The sequence below is a fragment of the Pinus tabuliformis genome, chromosome 1_1, assembly GCF_031772625.1.
Source record: "Pinus tabuliformis cultivar Carrire ecotype Pingquan chromosome 1_1, CPIR1, whole genome shotgun sequence".
Taxonomy (NCBI): Eukaryota; Viridiplantae; Streptophyta; class Pinopsida; order Pinales; family Pinaceae; genus Pinus; species Pinus tabuliformis.
The window spans coordinates 884,590,578-884,613,117 of record NC_142297.1 but is presented as its reverse complement, the minus strand read 5'-3'; the positions used below and the strand labels follow the sequence as shown (position 1 = coordinate 884,613,117).

Sequence of the window (22,540 nt, the reverse complement as noted above, 5' to 3'; positions counted from 1 at the left end):
AACTTAGCCCGATAACACGGGAGTGGGCAAATATTATTTAATGCCAAATGTGTTATCACGTTAAGTCGCGTGCTGAGGACATTAAATACCCAATATATAGCTGATTAGCTTTTTCCGTAAAATTTAGCCAGCGTAAAAATAAAATCAGAAATTGTGGAAAAAACAATATTATTAAGCTTTTGATGTGAAGTCTCTCTTGCTCACGCTATCTCTCAAAATATAACATGGGTTAACGCTAATCAGTGTGAAGAACCAAGAACCGACATGTAGAATAAAAGCAACATTCATGTGGCTCGGAATCCTGTAGAATATTAATGGGTTGTGCGCTGGTTAGTTGTATTTTCATGATGCAGCCACAGGTCACCGACTAGATCGATGGTTACGATAATGATGCGGTAGCTTGGTTAAGTGCATTCCAATTAGAGTGGAGAGGCATAGAAAGAAATGGTTAAGACCATTACAAAACGGAACATATGTCTGTCACAGTTGCACCTCATTCTTATCTATAACCTTCTTCGCCTTCCAACTACCTTCGTATGATCCGAAGGTTGAACATTCTCTCATCGTTAACATATAATTCAAACGCACAAAATTATGATACAAAAGCCAGGAGGGTAGTTTTTTTTCGGAGGGAACACTTTACTGCATAATATATTACACTGTTCAAGTTGAGGGGTGTTGTCTATTAACGGGATAAATTTGTATAGATAATTGAAAATTGTTGGAAATTTTTATAAAAAATTCAGGTAGTAAGAGTATTTGAATTGTGTTTTTAATGGTGGAAATAGATTTAGTACCATCAAACACCTCTAAAACACTCAAGATCTTAAAACACTCAAGATCTCTTGTAACCTAAATTTACAAAAATTCCTACTAAATTTTATCAAAATCTTATCAAATTTTTGAAAGCAAATTTATAACCGCTTTAGACTATGGCGACGGCTTCAACGAAATGGAGTCAATGTAGAATGCACGGTCTCAAACCATTAGTGGAATGTGGGAGGAAAAAAGAAAACTGGGGAAGTAGCGTGTCGATCTCGACCACATGGAAAGCAAGCATTTTGGTCACAGAATCTGTCCGCTTCCATAAATATCATTAATAATAGAATAGAATAAAGAAACACCAACTACCCCTCTTACAGGAAGACATGTTCGTCTCACGCTGGAAGCATAACTACTTTACCCTTTATATAAAGACAAATTCGTGGCGGCTAGCAAGCAAGCTGGAACATGATAACTTATTTGTTAATAATTATTCTGATCAATGCTACAGCCATTTTTTCTAATTATTATTTAATTAATTTAATAATAAGTTGGCGGTTCACCTAATTCAGACCACTTGGATTTTTTTCCCTTTCCTTTTTGTTTTGAGGGAAATTTTGTTTTGAGGGAAATTACATCACACAATTTTTATTAAAATGTTAAATACATTTATAAATACTAGTACTTTTAGTGTGTTTTTCTCTTCTCCTTTTCTTTTTGTTTTGAGGATAACTACTTAACAAAATCTTTGTTATAACACATTTTAAAGGTTAAATATAATTATAAATATTATAATGGATTAGGAAAACAGTGTAACTTTAGTGTCTTCGATATATATAATTTTAATTTAATTAAAAAATTAGAAAAATGGAATCGAATTTGGATAAGAAGATAAATTTCTCTAACCCAATGGACCTAACCCACCCCAATTAAGGTTTTCATATTTTGTTTTCTTTGATTTTGATTTTGACAATATCAATCAAAATCAAAGAGAGTTAATTTCTATTTAAGATTTAAAAGTTTTATTTACATTTTCACACCTGTTTTAACAAAATTTTATTAATATTAATTTTTTTGTTTTCTTTGATTTTGACAATATCAATCAAAATCAAAGAGAGTTAATTTTTATTTAAGATTTAAATATTAAGTTTTATTTACATTTTCACACACATGTTTTAACAAAATTTTATTAATATTAATTTTAGACAAGAACAGATTATATTTGTATTAGAAATTTGTTGCATAAAAAAAAGAATTGTTAAAAAAGCCTTGAAATATGTCAAAGTTTGAGACGAATATTCTAAGACAACAATGCTTAGTGTTTGAGTGGGCGTAATTGTTAAGAACATGCATTTCCTCCTTATAGGTCATAGGTTCAAAGCTATACATGTATAGAGTTTCTAGATTTTGAATGTTTAATATTGGTCCATTGTGATGAGGCTTAAGGGTTAGGTGTCCCCCTAGAGTGTGACCCCCATATAGGACTATATCTATATGTATCAACCCTTGTGAAGACATAAGTTCTTACTAGCATTGGCTTCTTGGTTATCAATACTAACTAGCATCTAAACACAATTTTAGTTGTAAAAACATATTATAAGGCAACAATGCATCCTTCAAAAATGATTTTTGTAGTATACTGCAAGCGTACATTCACATAAGAACTTCAAACAACAAACAAACTTTATAATATATAAAACATTACTAGATGAGACCAAGTTTAATGTAGTCTTCTTATTGTCCTTCATTTGCCATGGACTTATAATCAACATTTAATATTTTTGTGTCGTCTTGTTCTTGATGAATTGTTTGTCTTGGCTATTGAGTGGGTTTTGGAGTTGATTCTTACCAACCTTGCACCCATTTGTTTGAATGTTTCACATCCAACATGTAATTCCTCAATTGGTTACTTCTAGCTATGAAAGGTTTCCATCATAAGTGTGATTTTAGTGTTCTTGTTTTCTTCCTCAGAGACTGTACAATGGGATTACATTATGTCTAATAATGATGTTATTTAGGTTTTGTTACTAGTAATATAAACCTCATATTTTCTTAGATTTCTTTAAATTTCAAAGGTCGCACACAAAGTGCATTTTCCAACATGCCCATGTTTCATCTTGGACTCTTTACATAACCCTAGAGCCAACAGTATTTTACCACTAGCCACACACAATCCAAAATTTCTAAATCTTTGTCCAACATCCCAACAACGATGAAAACATAGGACTAGCAACTTACCTTTAGCAAGGGATGATGCCATTAGTGCTAAGCTAAACACAAGATTGATTTGCATAGGAGTAGACTAGAGGGCCATAACATTCTGGATGAAAGCCACACAAACCATTAATCTAACAATCTTGTATTTCCAAGGCATAATGAAGCACACTATCAATCAAAGGCCGAATTGGGTCCACCAATTTTACTCAAATTAGGGACAACATTACAAAGAACCAATCAAAACTTGAAGTTGGATTCTGAAAGATGTGGTTCAAAAGGGAAAGTAATTAATGCCAAAACCTAATTCAATCCTAAATGTAATAAAATCCAGTTTTATGTTTTGATTGGGCTTCACAATTTTCCTCAAACTAAGGACAAAATTACAAAGAACCAATAAAAAGTCGAAGCTAGATTTCCATAGGTGTGGCTCAAAATGGAAAATAATTGACATTGAAGCCTAATTCAATCCTAAATGTTATATAATCATAAATTACAAATCCATAATAAGTAACATTTCCTTATGATTTAGGACCATTATCCCATCTGCAAGGATAATCATGAGGCCACTAGGGGCTTAAGAGGTTGCACCAACATTGAAATCTACATGTGTGAGGGGATTGCATAGTGAATGCATCTTGGGTGTTGAGTTTGATATACATCCATCCCATTTGAAATTACATGGCAGTGTTAACATGCTAAGATTCTTTTTTTGTTGAAGCAAGAGTCGTGCCTTCTATTCAAATTAAACAAAAAGGATTAATTACATAAATTACAACCAACCCCAAGGAATCGAGGGACCTAGAATTATCTATCCCTCCCAGGGTATGGACCAACAAGCCCAAGGCTAAACAGTTGTGCCATGGGCTTCCCCCCCATGTCCTTCAAAATACAGATGAAATTTGATCCGTAACAACAGAGCAAAAAAAGGCATACAAGTTGGAACTAAAACTGGACCCAAAAAGGAATTAAAAACCACACTACTCAGATTCAGGAGCATAAACATTGCATATGTGGTCCGCCCGAAATTCATTGCTACCCGCCATGAAGCTAAACAAGCACGGACGATAACAATAAGGCATAACTCTGACCCGGACCCACCAACATGCAAAATGATCCTGGGTCGTTGATCTGCCTCGCAAGATCCAATGGTTGATAAACATATCGAATGGAAAAGAAACCTGGAGAATACCCGCCTGATGAGGGCGGTATTCTCTCTCCTACTAGAGCCACGTGTTGCATGTTGGGTGGCATCGGGCTCAAGTCTTTGAAACCACTTTCTGGAGTTGGGGCTTCCGATAAGCCAAAAACCACCTTGAGGGCGGTATTGAAACTAAAGGTAGTTATGAGTAAGGTTTCAAGTCCACTGAGGAAGCAAAGACTCTGACCTGAACCCATCAATCTACAATTTGAATCTCCACCCTTGATCCTCAGCTGTTTGATCCAACGAATGAGAGGAATCTCCATTTGAAGAGTTGACATGCTAAGATTCATCATAAATCTTAATAAAATAAAACTTAGGGGAGAGGGTAATATACCTCCCCACTTTTTAACTGATTTATTCCATGATTCAATCGAGTTCCTTTGTTGGGGTGTGATAGAGCTCACAAACAATATGTACCCCTCAATAGCGCATTAAATGTTGTATAGGTTGGAATATACAATATTGGATCTAAATATTGTATATCCTAGTGTATATCCAATCTATATAACATTTAATGCAATGCTATAGGGTGCATATTGTTTGCTTATAAAACTCAACTTTGTGGAACCTCTCGACTTCTCTTTTGATTCTTAAGATTATTATAAGTAGAGTGTCGCTACTCAAATGAAAGGTCTTGAACATTACTTTAATGATTAAAGTTGAATTCCCAATGGTAGTTAGATTAAAACTTTAGGTATTATCCATTATCTTAAACCCTATATATACAAAAAAAAAAAATCTTTATTTAATTATTTATAGTTTGATATAGAAAAAGTATTTTTACATTATTTATGTAGTAGTCTAAATCTCTTATTTTTTGACCCTTTTTTTGGCATATTTTGTAGTTAATTTTGCTAATAAAGATTTATTGGAATCATAAGTTTGTGCTATAAAATCTGCATAATTTGATTTCTGAAAGAGGTTTCCAAATAGTTAAATCTTATGTATTCAAAAAACACATTTTAAATAACAAAACCTAAATTTCACCAAAAAAATATTATTACTAAATTCTAATGAAAAAAATCACAACATAAAATAATCAAACTAGACAATTATTTATCACTTTACTTAGTCTCTCAAAAGTATTTTAAACTATTTTTTATCTCTTATTTTATTTATTCATATGATTGTTTCTCGTTCTCGGCAACAAGGTGGTAAAACATCCAACTATTCTCTGGAAAAAATTATTATACAAATTAAACCCTTTAAGAAAACGTCATTTATGAAAGTTCTAAATAAGACTTTGAAGGGCCAATACTATCCCAATTCAAAATGCCACCTGAACATTTTGACTGGTAAAACAGACCTGCAAAATTTGATTTTTTTTTTATGCGTGTCATTTTAAGTTTTATGTTTATATGAGTTTCAATTCTTTTATTTATTTATTATATGTAAATTTTAAACAACAATTCCTCATATTTAACGTAATATGCTTTTGGAAGTGAAAGAGATCCATTCTATTTAGGGGTTCACTACTGCTTTCTTATTTTTACATGCAGAAACACTAGGAAACTCAGGTGGGAATGTAACATAAGGAGCAAATTAAATATAGTTTAAGATTCGAGAATGAGAAATCCAAGTCCATAAATACAAGAGCTTTGTTATTAATATGAAGAGATTTTCGTTGGTGTCTTGGTGGCAATGGACGGGAAAAGCTTGAGAATAAGATAATAGGCCATACCCATGACTCTTTATCGTGACAAAAAATAATGCTGAACTCGGTTGAGTAGAGGAGACTTGTTTGGTCCACTTTTTGGTGGGACATGTAACAGGATATTTGGTGAACTATTAACAAATAGAAGATATGAATTTTTTCAAAGTCTAACTTTTTTTTTCTTATAAAGCTTTGAATCCAACTCAATGTAGATGCCAAGTCCTTTAAAAAAAGCTCTTTAGAAACAATGCCAAAAATATTGCCAAGCCCATTAAGAAGAGGAGCTTTACAAACCATGTCAAAAATATTTCACATGGGAGGTAAACAACTAGTTGTTGCTTGCTCTTTTCATGGAAAACCGATGGTTAACTCTATTGATGGCATGGCCTTTCAAACGAAGGGTATTTTGGATTGATTTTTTAACTATTATTATACTTTTCTTTTCTCACTTTGGTTGTAGATTGAGTCATCATGGCATATGTATTAATGTAGAGTAGGGATACGTATTGGATTAAGTTATAGAAATGATGATGTGGAATTGTGAACATTTAAGTGTTGAGACACCAGAAAAGGAATCCGTAAATAGATTAATTGGCTAAGACAATTTAGTAGTATAAGAAGGAACAAATTAATTTGATTGTACTTATCTATTCACAATTAACCATTAGAAATTATGATAGTTAATTTTAATGCCTAACCAATTATTCAAATTTATGAGGATTAATTTAAATGCATGTAAATTTGAAATTTGAAATTTAATGCTTGTAAGTGAAAATTTAATGAATATTACTTACTTTTCATTTTTGTAATTTTATTGTTTATGCATATTAAGGAGGGTTAAACATTTCTTTTATTATATGCGAAATTATGTGTGATCATAGTTAATGGTTAGAGTTATTATGTGGACTATGGGATATAGGGTATTTAATATGATAACATTTTATTTTGTGGAGTGATATAAGGCCTTCAAAATGACAATTTTCCTTTCTTAACTATTAGTATTGATTAAAATTGCCATCTATATCTCTTTTTATTTTGTTTCAGTTGTAATTATATCCGGTTAAAGAATTAGTGTTGAAATTGAACTTTATTCAAAATTTTTAAAATTAATTTATATTATGCAAATTTACAATATACATACAAAAAGAATGAAAAACAACTTCTATGAAATGGATTGATCGCTGATGGAATAACTATAACTTACTTTATGACAAGTTCCTAACATTCAACATTCATCTTTTAGAACTTCAAAAAAAAATCACAATTAAGGATTTTCCAACATTCATCTCTTGGAACGGAGAAAAATATCAAGATAAAAAGAAAATGAATCACAATTAAGAACACACTTAGATCTGGGACAATGACCACTAATTTCAAAACTATTTATTTGAACTCTATACATATGGCATGCGTAACATTACGAATTTCAGAGAATGTCTAAATACAACTAACTTTTAACCTACTTTCCACAATGTCGGCAAGCCCTCTTCTTTTTTTTTCAGTAGGAAAAAATCATCATATTATATATTGAGAAATATATGGATCATGTTTACATTGAGACCGCAGTCATGGAGAATATGGATATATGGCGCCGAAAGGGCGCATATGGAGATGCGTCAGACAGCATCATTCAGATATAACAGCATCAAAGATATGAATCAAAATATTGTATGATAGATCGGCAGCATGTGTTAGCAACCGAGGCATTATACATATAAGGAAAACCTGTATAGTGGAGAGAGGATAAACAGATGTAATCATAACTGTAACCGCCATAGGAAAAATATGATCATATAAAAAACCTGTGCACAAATGAGTCTGATATAGTATGGCGCCGAAAGGGCGCATATGGAGATGCGTCAGACAGCATCAATCAGATATAACAGCATCGAAGATATGAATCAAAATATTGTATGATAGATCGGCAGCATGTGTAAGCAACCGAGGCATATATATATAAGGAAAACCTGTATAGTGAAGAGAGGATAAACAGATGTAATCATAACTGTAACCGCCATAGGAAAAATATGATCATATAAAAACCCTGAGCACAAATGAGTCTGATATAGATGGATTCATCCGTCATTCTGAGTGGATATAGATCCCATGATGAATGGGAGGATGGAGAGCAAAGGCAGGCAGGAGGCCTGAAAGATGCGCCGATTCCTCCATGTCCAGATATTCCAGCATGTGAGGCAGAAGAGAGCCTGTCTTTCGGAGCTTTGTTCTGCCCACCATATAAAGGCATCCTGGATGGAAGAGAAGTGATTGAGAGGGAAACTGTGCATGAGCGAGAGTTCATGCCAGATTGCTTGGGCAGCAGGGCATTGAAGAAACATATGAAGATTGGATTCATTGTCCTGCAGACAAAGAACGCACCGACCAGGCCCAAGCCAACCTTTTCTCTGTAATACATCCCAGGAAAGATTTTTATCATAGAAGAGCAACCAAGAGAAAAGAATGACTTTAAGGGGGCAAGGGGCCTTCCAAAAATTGACTGGATAGAAAGAGGAAAGGGGAGGGAGGTCAGCAATGATGAAGGAGTATATCTTGCGGACAGAGATGAAGTGGATGTTGGAGTCAGTGGACCAAATGAGGGAGTCTTTTGAACCATGTTGGAGAATCCCCTGATGGGAGAAGTGAGTGGTGAAGGATAGCCATAGGGCTTGGAGAGGGGGAGGGATAGCAAGCTGGAGGTCGGATTTCCAGATTGGATGGAGAGAAGACCAGGAGTCTATAAGGGTGTTCCATGTGAATAAACCTCTAGAATGGAGAAATGAGAGGAGGGGAGGGGGGATCATAGACTCGAGGTTGTAAAGAGTGGGGTCAATGCCAATGAGAATGGATGAGCCAGAGAAGAGCGTCCATTTGAGATGATTTCTGAAGAAAGGATGAATCTTTTTAAAACTGATCCAAATGGGGGAGCCACTTCGAATGCCAAGAGTGGGTCGATGAAGCCAATGAGCCAAGGGGCGTCCTTTAAGATATTTCTGTTTAATCAAGTGACTCCATGGCCCGTCGCCAAATAGACCTCTGTGCAGGGATTTGCAAATGAGCGCCCTGCCAAAAAGATGCAAGTCAAGAATGCCCCATCCACCCTTCTCCTTTGGGCGCGAGATGGAGCCCATCTTAACCAAATGAATTTTGTTGGGGGAGGATCGGCCGCTCCACAAGAAGATGGCAGCAATGGATTTGAGTTGTTTGATGATGGAGATAGGAAGGAGAAAGAGGTGGCACCAATAAACTGATAGTTGAGAGAGGACAGACTGAATCAAAACGTACCTGCCCGCAAGAGAGAGAAGACGCATTTCCCACCGGGAGATCTTGAGGAGGAAGCGGTCCACCAACCATGCCCAGTCCAAACAATGATTTCCCATAGCTTTAAGGCGAAAACCCAGATAGGTAAAGCCGTCCTTAATGAGGGCAAGATTGATTCCAAATCGATCTGCAATCCATTGAGCCAAAACAGGGTCCGAGTTATTGTGATATATCACAGATTTCCCACAGTTAATCATAAGACCTGTAGCAGTCTGGAATTTTTTGAAAAGCATATAGAGGAAAATCCAGGATGGTTTGCAGAGCATGGCGAAGAGGAGGATGTCATCGACAAAAAAGTTGTGAGAGAGGGAAATGTCTCTGCAAATTCGGACCGGCTTGCATCTACCTTCGACCACAGCTTGGTTGATATGAGAGCTGAGGCAATTCATGACCAAAATAAACAAGAGCGGGGAGAGAGGGCATCCTTGTCGAAGCCCTCTCTCAGCATGGAAGAAAGATGTAGGAGTCCCATTGATGATGACTGAAAACTGGACTGATTCCACGCATGCCATAATCCATTTGATAGCCTGGGGCCGCAAGCCGATTTTGGAGAGAAGAATATTGAGAAAACTCCAATTGACACAGTCAAAGGCCTTTTTGAGGTCAATTTTGAGAGCGGCCGCGTTGATGTTCTTGTTGCAAATAGAGTGGATGCACTCCTGAGCCATGGCAACCGCATCCATAATGAGCCGGTCCTTGAGGAAGGCGTGTTGTTCTCTTGATATAAAGGAATTTAAAACCTTCTTCAATCTTTCTGCGATTATTTTTGAAATGATCTTATAGAGAGAGTTGCATAATGAGATCGGTCTATAGTCGCCAAAAGAGGATGGTCGATCGGACTTTGGGATTAGGGCAATGAAAGTGGCCGCAAGGGCGCTGTTTATGCTTCCAGAGAGACGAGACATGTCAACCATACATAGGAGATCCTTTTTGAAGAGCTCGAAAAAGTGTGAAAAAAATTCCATCGGCCAGCCATCCGGGCCGGGGCTCTTGTCTTTGCTAAAAGACTTTATGGTTGCGGAAAGTTCAGCCTCAGTGACAGTCCTGAAGAAAGCATCGTTGGCCTCGTCATCAAACATAGTCGGAAGATGCTCAACCGCCCAGAAGGAGTCGGTTAAGTCAATATGTTGTCTTGAGTATTGATGCCTGAAGAAACGAGTGGCCTCCGCTGCGATTTCATGTTGAGAGGAGAAGCATTGACCATGCTCGTTTTCGATCTTCCATATGGAGTTTTTGAGTCTGCGACCATTTGCAAAGGAGTGGAAGAAACGGGTATTCCTGTCCCCATCTTTTAGCCAGGTGGCGCGGCTTTTTAGCCTCCATGTTGCCTCTTCTTTTTGGAGAAGAGCATGTTTTTTCCTTTCAAGGGAGCACAGGGTCGTGGCCGTTGCGATAGATCTCCCACTAATAGGCATGGAGGAGACGATCTTATCTATTTCAGAGTTGATGTCAAGGAGATCTTGGGAGTCCTTGATCTTCTTGGAATGCTGCCATGTTTTTGTTTTATCTCTGAGAAGATTGACCTTATCCCGAAAAGTTAGGAGGAAGGCGTCTTGGGAATTAATTATATCCTCCCAGCATTCCGTTATATATTTATTGAAAGATGCGTCCTGAAGGTGGGTGGAATTGAATTTAAACGAATACCCCATTCGACGCTCCGTCTGAGCCCATTCAAGGAAGATGGGCTTATGGTCGGACGTGAGCTCCCCGCCAGTCTTTGCGTGAGGCATCCCCCATTGTTGGATAACACTGACATGCAACAGAAACCGATCAAGTCTTTTCGCGATATAGGCAGAGTCTAGTCTACCATTGTCCCAAGTGGGCGCCATGACTGTCGGGCAGATGTCAACAAGATTTCGGTTAAAAAACTCCCTTCTCATTCTAACCGCCATTCTGTCGACTGGGATGCCATGTCCCCAACATTCATCTGAGCTTAAAGTGAGATTGAGATCGCCAGCGATAAGCAGCGAGTCAATGTCCAGAATGCCTGTAGAAAATATGGAGTCCCAGAAAGCTGTTCTGAGTCTGTATGGAGCATATATATTCAGCAGATTTAATGAGACCGAGCGCCCTCTGATAGAAGCAGTGAGAAGAATGCCTGCGGAGCATTTGAATGCCTTAGCCTTAATAATATTGGGATCCCACATGGAAACCAAACCTCCAGAGAGACCATCCGCATTGGTGGCGGCCATGTGCCAAGAAGGGAGCATTTTGCGGAAAAAAGCTAGGGAGACTGAGCTGGGGTGCATAGTCTCTTGGATGAAAATGATGGAGGGCCGAGCAGAGAGGAAAGTGCCCCTTAGAGCCAAAAACTTTGGGCCGGCTCCTAGGCCTCTGATGTTGTAGGATATGAGAAAGGTCATTTGGGCGTCTGTCCAGCCGAGCCTGCTCTAAGGGGCTGAGGGGGAGGGGATTCGAAGATGGGGACATCAACAAGGGGGAGGTTTGATACGCCAAAATCAGAGGAGATGTCCCGGCCTTTGTAGTGACGACTTCCACCCCGGGATTTTTTTCTGACTGTGATGTTCCTGGCCGAGTTGGGGCTGATAGAGGGGAAGGATGGTTTATGGATAGTCAGAGGCTCCAAAACGGGAGGGTTGCAATTGAGAAGTTGCTCGATGTCACTGTCGAGAGTGTTGACCGGGGAGTCAGATGGGGAGTTTAAGGGGGTCGGGGAGAGATGGATTCCTTTCCCTTTTTGGGAGGCAGAGGGAGGGGACGAGGAGGAGGAGATAGTGATGGGGTGGGAGCCGACCACGAAATCTGAGGTATTCATGGTCGGGGGAGCAGTGACAGGGGCCTCTTCATGCTGTTCCTTGACCGGGGAGCTGCAAAAATCTTCCCTTGAGATATTTGGAGATGAGGGGATTACCTCGGTTGCCCCCGGAGAAATGGGAGTGCTTCTGAATCCTGAGAAGGAGGGCGAGCCTGGTCTGGACTGTGAGACTTCATTAGTACATCTGAAATCCGCCGATTGGAAAGAAAAATTCTCCCCCAGGGGGACTTCTTTTTCAGAGTGGGATATTGATCCTTCTTGATCCTTGGTGACCCGCGTGGGGGGCCGGAGCCTGCGTCTGCGGAAGTGGCAGTCCTTGACTAAATGACCGGTGCGATGGCAAGCAGAACATCGGAAAGGAATGCCCCAGTAGTCTAGCCTTTGGAAGATCTTAATTCCGTCCCAAGTGATCTCAATTTGGTCCGGGTAGCCCCCTTTGTATGGTCTTTCTATGAGGATCCATGCAATTCTCTTATCCTTTTCACCACGGACCCAGGGGTCGACATAAATGAATTTTCCAATAGCACCGCCGATGGTAGCAAGAATCTCAGGCGTCCACAGCTGCAGAGGAAGGTTCGGCAATTTGACCCATATCATGCTGTGGGTGGGAGTGTTCTTAAGAGGATCGAAGCCAAGGTACCATCTCGAGAGAGGAAGGAAACTTCGACCCGAGACCCATGGCCGATTGAGAATCAATTCCAGGTCTTCCTCTTTTTGGAAATGGAAGGAGAACCAGTCCTTCATTAGCCTAGAGATGATTGGAGAGTATCCTATGATGGGAGTCCAGGATTTTGTGATCCAGTTTCTCATCTGAGATTCATCGAGCTCCGGAAAATACCATTTCCCCACAAGGGCGTATCTTTGGAGGCTTTCAATTCGATCTACAAGAGTCGGACCGGAGACAGAGACGGTCGGTTGCGGAACCGTTTTGACCGGGCGCTTTTGGCGCCCCTTTGAGAGACGCGTGGATTCCATTAGGGGAGGGTCCCGCAGCCCTCTTCTGTCTCTAACACTCAACGTAAATTATTGCACGCCACACTTCGAGGTTCAAATTAGTTTAATTAACATAAAATACGTTTGAAACACATAAGAACGTTCTATGGAACGTCAAATTGCAGGTCTGCCATTTGAACGTCAAAGTTAAAAGTCAATTCAAGGCCTAGATGGATGTGCATAACATTCCAATACAGCACAAAAAATCTAAAAATAATGTACCTCCATAGTCCACACCCCTCGGCCACTGACAACTACTACACGCACGCGCGTTTGTATAGTGATGTATTAAAGAAGGTTGATTATTAAACGCCGTCGACCTTGACTTAAAAGATTGAAACGTGAATATACATATATTTGTGGGGCATTTTAGTCCTAATTGCAGTGGTACACAAAATTTGGCATTGGGGTTTTGCAGAAATTTGTGGCAAAAAATTGGGCTTCAGGCCAGTTTGTGCATTGGATTGACAGTATTTATCACAGACCTCGATTATCTAGAATTGGTCAGGAAGCAGGGGGTTTTATAAGAGACAAAGATGAAGCTGGAAACTATCCTACTGCTGCAACTATTGCTGTTGAACTGGGCGCTGAGCGCTGCTGCCGAATGTCCATTCAATCTTGATTATGTCCGTCAATTGCCGTGGGACAAGTCTACCTGTAAATCAACGATTAATAAAGACAATTGCTGCCAGACGTTGCGGAGTCTAATCGGCATTGGATTTGCTCAGTATTTGAAAGATGCATCCATCTTCGAGTTTCCTAGTAATGCCTCTGCCGCCTCTTGTCTCGAGATATTTCAGCAGCAGCTCGACCATGTAGATCTACTACCAGACTTGGTGGAAAACTGTTTCCAGAACGTATCTGAATTTGTTTCGAGCCCAAAGCTTTGCGTCGGTATACAGACCAAGCAGGACTGGATTCGCAAATTGAAAAATACTTCCCTGGACTCGGCCTGCAAAGGCGACCTCTCAGATCTGGGCGCCTGTCAGCTATGTAAGGAGAGTGGAGACACCGTCACCAGCATGCTGGCGGACATGGACAAGAACTTGACAAGCGAGGCAAGTTTGAAGTGCTTTTATTTCACGTGTTTGTATGCCGCCGGAGTGGTTAATGAGTTCGGCCCCATGAACATAAATACTGCTCAGTGTATTTTCCGCTTGCCTTTCGTCCAAAACTCATCGGATCGCGCAGTTTTGCTCTATACTTTCATTGGCATTGCTGTAGCCCTTGTTGTCATCTGTGCTCTAGGGCTTTTCTACTGTCTGTTGGTAAAAAGGATTGATCCTAAGACTATACTGCACAGACGATTCGTGAGGCGGAACGAGAAACTTCTGAAGGGAGCTGTGAAACTCAACGGCGGTGCAGTGTGGTTCCACATTGGACTAATCAGAGATGCCACCGATAGTTTCAGCGAGGCCAATATCATTGGCCAAGGGGGTTATTCCACGGTGTACAGGGGAACGCTCCTGGATGGTCGGCGGATAGCTGTGAAGAGAATCAGAAACTGCGCGTCTGAAGGGGATTCTGAATTCCTGAACGAAGTACAGATCATTAACAGCATCAGGCAACGGAATTTGGTCGTTTTGAGGGGCTGCTGCGTGGCCAGCGACGAGAGAGAAGGGCACCAGCGGTTTCTGATATACGATTACATGCCCAATGGAAGCTTGTATGATCATCTCTTTGGGGAAATGTCCAAGGCCCTTTTGAGCTGGCCGCAGCGCAAGAACATCATCCTGGGCACTGCGAAGGGGCTGGCTTATCTGCATAACGCCATCGAGCCTGCAATTTATCACAGAGACATCAAATCCACTAACATTCTGCTGGATGACGAAATGAATGCACGCGTAGCCGATTTTGGTCTGGCGAGGATCATGACTAAAGAAGGGGAAGGGGAATCACATCCGGCGACAAGGATAGCAGGGACGCAAGGCTACTTGGCCCCCGAATACGCTCTCTACGGCCAACTTACAGATAAAAGTGATGTGTATAGCTTTGGGGTTCTCCTGTTGGAGATCATGAGCGGCAGAAAAGCTCTCGACACCACTCTGGAGTCGGCCTCCCAATATCTCATCGCCGATTGGGCATGGGCGCTGAAGACAAAGGGCAGGACCAGTGAAATAGTAGACCAGAGAATCCGTCAGAGCGGGGCGGAGAACGTGATGGAGAGATTTGTTTTGGTTGGTATTTTGTGCTCGCATTTTATGGTGGCATTCAGACCTCGAATGGTAGAAGCCGTGAGGATGCTGGAGGGAGAGGTTGAGATTCCTGAAATCCAAGACAGGCCTTCGCCGTTTCTGCTGCATGGTTCTGTTACAGACAGAGGCAGTTCCTTTCTTGTTTCTCACAGCCATACTCGGCCGATCGCGGGCAGTTAGTGGAATAATTTTTTTATTGTAACAATTCATGGCTTGCATACTCTGCCGATCAGGGGCGGTTAGTGGAATAATTTTGTATTCTAACAAGCTGCTAATTCGTGGCTTGCTAATTCGTGGCTTGCAGGTTAGTTGGGATAGTTTAGTTTTATCAAAAGTGGTTTCCATCCGCAACTTCATCCGCAACTTTTTTTATGAGTCTAGAATGTTTTAACTACTCTGTCTTTCTTATCAGGTTCTAATGTTTGAATGATATAGTGAGTACATCTCATCTGGTTTACACCTAAAATATAACATATAATACAGATTTAAATATGATTGAATATAGAGATATATTCAATATTACTGGGACTTCGTAAACATTTTTGGAATTGAAAACTGGTTTGTATAATCTTATGGTTATGATATTTTATCTTATACATAATCAGTTTATATATATATATATATATTTATTTATTTAATTTCCCTTTTCAGTTGTATACTTCAATTTAACTCAGGTTAAGCCACTTATGTAAATGTCATATTAAAAAGTAAATACACTAACCAGTATGCTATTTTAGATATATATTTTGTCTATTTTAGATGTATATTTTGTCTTTTTAAAAAAAATCCTATTATAATATATAATCCATACTTAACCATTGTAACGGAAGCAAAAAAATAGTGTCCCAGTCACATCGTCTTCGTCTTTATGAAGAAATAGAAGATGCTAATCAACCAGTTTTTAAGAATACAGTAATGTGTGGTGAGGCGGTTTGGTTTTTTTGGGGTGAAATATACAAGTTCAGGCTTCAAATTATATTGAATATATTATTTTTCTATGGTGTAAGGTTTAAGGAGCAGACTCTTTTTATTCGTGAGTTTGCTCTTGCCAAATCATAAAAATTAGTATATCTGTTTATAAGTTGTTGGATATACTCTTGGTGTTATAGTGGCAGCCAAAATCATAAGAAATTAGTATATCTGCTTGCAGGTTGCTGGATGTATTCTTGGTGTTATAGTGGTAGCCAAAATCATAATTGCCAAAATTGTAAGAAATTAGTATATCTGCTTGTAGGTTGTTGGATGTACTTTTGGTGTTATAGTGGCAGCCAAAATCCTAAGAAATTAGTATATCTGCTTGCAAATTGTTGGATGTACTCTTGGTGTTATAGTGGCCAAAATCATAAAAAATTAGTATATCTGCTTACAAGTTGCTAGATGTACTCTTGCTGTTATAGTGGCAGCCAAAATCATAAAAAATTAGTATATCTGAGTGTAGATTGTTGGATGTACTCTTAGTGTTATAGTGGCAGCCAAAATCCTAAAAAATTAATATATCTACTTGCAAATTATTGGATGTACATGTATTTAAAAATAAATAAAAAATACTAATTATTTATTATCATTTTCTTATCTCCAGAAACAACCGAACTGGCTTCATGGTTTATACAGATAGACAATATCATTAGTGGCCTAAAGGAGAGTTCCAGCTTTCATTTCTAAAGACAATCCGCGGACTGGGCGGTTAACATAAAGATACTATTACCATTACTATAATGGAGAGTTAAAACCAAATAATAACAAATCAGTTGCACTGATAAATTATCATGGTATTCATTTCCAAGCCTATAAAATATACAATGTGATAGCACGACATGGTAAGTAGACAAGGGTGGTTTTTAGGTCTGAGTTTCTCATGCATCGATATTGGTAACAGAGAAATCTCATCATCATTTCTTTCCAGGCAACTGGACAGGCATGATTAAGATTGAGGAATTATAATATACTCATTATGCAAATCATTTAAATGACAAAAACGAACATGTGAAAAGTGAACAATGGGTTAACAGAATGCCCCCTTCCTCTGCTTGGCCATTGTTACTCCCTCCGCAAGCCTTCCACCTCTCTCAACGACTTTGACGATATCGACCTTGAACACTACAAACCATTGAATATTTGAATTTCCTGAAAAGGCTGCTGGCCTGAACGCAAAGACTGAGATGGCTTCGGTCTTGCATGCAAATCTTTGAATCTTTGATCCCAACGATTCAAAGGAAATCCAGGTGATGCACATACTAATTGGTAGTGTAAACCCTAGTTATGCTCGTTGGTATTAAAGCCTTTAATGCAAATCATTATATAATTGTTGTGTAATATGGACATCTGAGAAACAACAATCTCTCCCATGGAAACTTCTAACAAACAGAAACAAAATTAATAGTTATCTTTACTCCAATACCCAAGTTTACACTCACATAAACTCAAATTTTTAAAGTTTACACTCACATAAACTCAATTTTTTAAACAGTGAAACATCATTTAACCTGTGAAATCAGTAATACTCCAAGCTTTAGAATTTTACAACACATTTGAACACTCCATTACCTATTTACCTATTTATATATATATATATATAGATTACAGAGAAAAGAAAAATGTAAATGAAAAGAAAAATTAAATGAAAGTAAAAAAAATTAAATTTTTCAAAATTTTAATATAAAATTAATATATAACATTTAAAATAATAATAATAATAATAATAATATAAGTTATCAATAAAATATCTTAATATGTAGTGTTAAGTAATATTAATATGGTTTAAATATATATTAATATTGGTTAATAAATAAAATATTTCACTATCCATATTAAATAAAAGATTTCAATGTTAACTATGTTTATAATATATATATTATATATAATTTAAAAAGTTATGTGTATATTACATAAAATAATTAAAAAAATATATAGTTGAAACATTTCAAAAAATCTTACTATTTTACATTTTATTCCCTTTTCAAATATAGTTTTTGGTCAATTCTATTTAAAATCCAACAAAGATTTTAAATTAGGTAGCTTATACAATCCAGTGTTCAAAGGAATTTTCAAAACATTAAATCCAGTTATGCATTAAAAAAACCCAATCCAGTTATGCATTAAAAAAACCCAATCCAGTTATGCATTAAAAAAACCCAACTTATATATATATATATATATATATATATATAGATAATTTCTTGAGGGAAACATTTTTTTTGCGCATATAACAGTGGTTTTCACTTTGATCTCTCTCAGCTCATGCTTAATCTGTGGATATACAAGTACATGTATATAGTTTGTGTCATCTTACTTATTGAATATTATAATATCAAATTTTCAAAACAATAGTCATTTTCACTTTGATCTCTCTCAGCTCATGCTTAATTTGTGGATATACAAGTACATGTATATAGTTTGAGTAATATTACTTATTGAATATTATAATATCAAAATTTCAAAACAATAGTCATATAGTCATTTTTCACTTTGATCTCTCTCAACTCATGCTTAATCTGTGCATATACAAGTACATGTATATAGTTTGAGTAATCTTACTTATTGAATATTATAATATCAATTTTTGTTTTTGTTTTGTTTTGTTTTTTTTCTTAGTAAGGCTAAATCTATTAAAAAATAAGAAAAAAATATTTACATAGGGACCGTAGTCATTACAAAGCTCTGAAAAGAGCCAAAATTCCCAAGAAAGAAGATGTGAAACCAGTAGCAGAACCCACGCAGGGGATCAGGATGAAGCTTATCTGGAGAACCACATGAACCCAAAACAACAAAAACATAGGCAGACCTTTGCCTTTCAACACCAGAACTATAGTCGACATGCCTGAAATAAACCATTACAAAAACCAAAGGACAAACCCATGTCAGCGAGAACAAACTAGTCAGCAAGCGTTTCCTCCACGATCTGGCACCAACCGAACTCTGGCACATCATTAGCAGGAGCAGCTACCTGATTGGAGGGTCCGGGATTCGCTGGCACCATCTCAGCATCCTGCGTGCTGCATCCTGGGACTTCCTGTGCCTGCAACGGCGCTACTCCAATGCCAAAGTGAATCGTAGAGGAGGGACCAGCAATCGCTCCCGAGCCCTCCAGATGGGAATCAGAGCCCTCCAGCTGAGTTGTTTCATAGAAGAACACAAAAATATGGGCAGTTACCCGAGGCTGATGCAGGGAGCTATTGAATGTGAAAATGGCTGAGCCTGTCGAGGATGGAGGCCCGTGATAATGGATGGAAGTCTGCTGTCTCCCTCGCCCACTTCGGGTTCCCGGATAGCGACCAGTGAAGAGTTCACTGGTGGGTGGCGGGCGAGTCCGAGGAAGAACCTGTAGGAGCGTGCCAGGGTTGCCCTCTGCGGCACCCCATTCTCTGACGCAAATGAGCCATTGAAGAGGGGGAAATGGAAAAGTTGCAGCGCGCTTGGAGCTCAGAACAACTGATACGCGAGGGCCCGGGAGAATGCCTTAGAATACTAGATGGATTGCCTAGGCCAATCTCCCTCCCTCCTAAATTGAAGACCAGACGAAAGGCGGAATTGAGGAACAAAGGGACGCAGGTAGTAAGAGGATTACTCAGACTCATTCCATGAGAGCCAACACCCAGGACAGGGAAGACAGAATAACAAACCCATCCGAGAATCTTTAGACTCAGACCCAGAGCCCTTCCGAGGAAAGAAATGTGCCAGAGGAGCTGTCCTTGAAGGGCCAGCTAGAGCTTCCCTGTCGAAGGCTCAGAAACTTCCAAGAGAACCGTAATTCGAACAGAGGCAATGGGATGATCCCAGACAAGCAATTCGCAAGGAATGAGCTTGAGCGCAGGGCATTGCCCCTCCTTAAACTTGCCCAGCCTGTCACAAACAACCACCTTCATAACTTCTTCATTGATTAACGCCATCATCTCGTGCAAGTAGTAGCGTGTAGAGGGAGGATCCGTTGCAGTGGGCAGAGAGAATGAGCCCAAATCACCTGATGGGGAGATGGTATACACCTGCTCGCGCGCATGCCAAGCGTAGCTCTTATCGCCGGTATTTAACACCTTGTACTAGGTGGGCAGGTGTTGAGCCGCCTCGCCCCACCCCAGTCCTATCAAGTTTATGACCATTTCAATCACTCGCATCTGGGGGAGCTGCGTCCTTCTGAACCAGAGCATTGCATTCCTGAGCTTGATCATAATTATGTATAATGTTTATGGGACCAGAGAGTATGGTGTGCTCCGCCTCCACTCCCCAATTAGCGAGGAGGTCAGCAACCTTGTTACCATCCCGTTTAACATGATTGAAGACAATGGCTTGATTGTTGTGGAGAAACTGTTCTAGGGCCTCCAACCTTGACTCAAGCCTCCAAATCTTGGCTAATTTCCTCGCCTGAGTCCCATGTTGTAGTTGCTTTGCCATGTTGATGAGAATTTGGGTATTGCCTTCTACTTCTAGGGGTTGTAAGTTGAGACACCTAGAAAGGAGGAGCCCTTGCCAAAGCCCCTCCAGTTCTGCTGAGTTGTTAGTGTCCCAGCCTAACTTTCCAAAGTAAATATGGATGGGGAGACCTTTATGATTTTTGAAAATACCCCCAAATTCTGCATTCCCTGGGTTTCCCTTAGAGGCGCCATCAAAATTGAGCTTGATGGTATTCTTTGGGGGAGGTGTCTACGAGTCCTTTCTGTTGTTGTTACGCACAGACGGGGGAGGAGAGTGAGTGCCCTATTGGAATTGCAGATTCCAATTAGCCCAGATGGCTATCTCATTTGCTGTGGAAGGAAAGTCACCCTAAGCCCAGTTGACAAGCACCAAGTCTCCTTGAGGTTATGGCAAAATTTGCCTCATAGAATTTCAAGCGGGGCTCTCTGATCCTTGAATATGCGCTTATTCCTCTCTTTCCATATAGTCTAGATGAGGAGACCAGGAATTATCCTCCATAAGTGATTGAGAACTCCATTTTTGTAGGGGTTGTGTTGCCATTGGTGCAGTGAGTCTAGAATATCTTCCGCCCCTTGACAATTTCTTTGACACCGAAAGCTAGCCTTCTCCCACAATTGATTGGCTAAGGAGCATGAGCTTAGTAGGTGCTGAAAGGTTTCCTCCTGGGATTTGCAGTTGACGCACATAGAGGGTCCATGAAAGTTTCTTCGTCTGAGATTGTCCCAAGTGAGGATTTTCCAATGCCCTACCAGCCAGAGAAAGAGGGAGACTTTGGGCCAAATGCCTGTGGCCCATGATCTGCTCCAAAAGGGATCCAGGGGCTCTGGGTTCCAGCAAATGATTTTGTAAGCCTCTTTTGTAGTAAAGGTTCCCCTGGGTGAGTAGCCCCATCTTAGAATGTCCTTGTCCTCTGAGTATCTGATCTGCCGATTTTGAAGCTCATTCTCTAGAAGTTGTTGTGTGTGCTGATCTGCGTTCTCAATTATACGATTACTATGCTTCCATTGTCTGTATCCCTGTTCAGTTTCCTGGATCCAGTTCTGCCATACCTCTTCTTGTAGCTGCCCTTCCTTGTAATGGTTTGGAGTTTGATCAAGTGTGCTGTAGAGCTTCGGTAGCTAGTTCCACGCATCCATCCAGAACCGCGTCGTTCGACCATTTCTCACCTCCTAGAAACTATGTTGCTGGATCATTGAGTGATGTTGTTTAGCCGCTATCCAAATGAGAGAGCCTTTAGTTGTGGGGATAAATCTGATCAGGTCTTCCTGCGGTCTAAGGTTGGCATATTTGGCGGTCCATATGTTTGCCCATGGTTTGTTAGGCACAGTTAACCATTGCCACCAGATCTTTGCGCACATGATTGCGTTGCTGTGACTGGGATCCCTTATACCTATGCCACCTTGTTCTTTTGGCTTATAGATAGTAGTCCACCTTACTAAATCCCATTTGCGATTTGTTCCTGAAGCGCCCTAGAGGAAGTTGCGCTAAAGAGTTTTTATCTTTTTTATTACCCACTTGGGTGCTGCTAACATAGAGAAAAGGTAAAGAGGCATTGCCTGAAGGACCGCTTTGATTAGCACCAAACGACTAGCAATGTTCAGGGCTCTGTGAGTCTAGAGACTTAGGCGGGATTCCAGCTTCTCAAGGAGCTCACGCCAGGATGCGTGCTTTAGGGCCGAGGCAATGAGGGGGGCTCCCAGGTATTTAGAGGGGAGAGAGCCAATGGTGAAGCCCAGAATTCGAGCGATAGCGAATTGGGTAATGGGAAGGGTGTGGAAGAAGTAGATATGCAATTTAGCCTTATTGATATTGGTGCCTGAGGCTTCGGAAAAACCTTCCAGCAGGGTTTTGAATTGAGCAGCTTCCTGAACAGAGGGGTACCCAAAGAGCATGTTATCATCCACAAATTGTTGGTGGGATATAGCTGGAAGATTGTGAATGGATAAGCCTTTGAGATGTTGAGAGAGAAGGGCTTGCTTAATGTGACGACCCAGGCCTTTTGCCATGAGCACGAAGAG

The 22,540-nt window shown here is 39.6% G+C and overlaps 1 pseudogene; it reads left to right on the top strand.

Moving 5' to 3' along the window:
- Positions 1 to 13,247: 13,247 nt before the first annotated feature.
- On the top strand, positions 13,248 to 15,610 carry LOC149217205 (putative receptor-like protein kinase At1g11050 pseudogene; annotated as a pseudogene).
- The last annotated feature ends 6,930 nt before the right edge of the window (positions 15,611 to 22,540 follow it).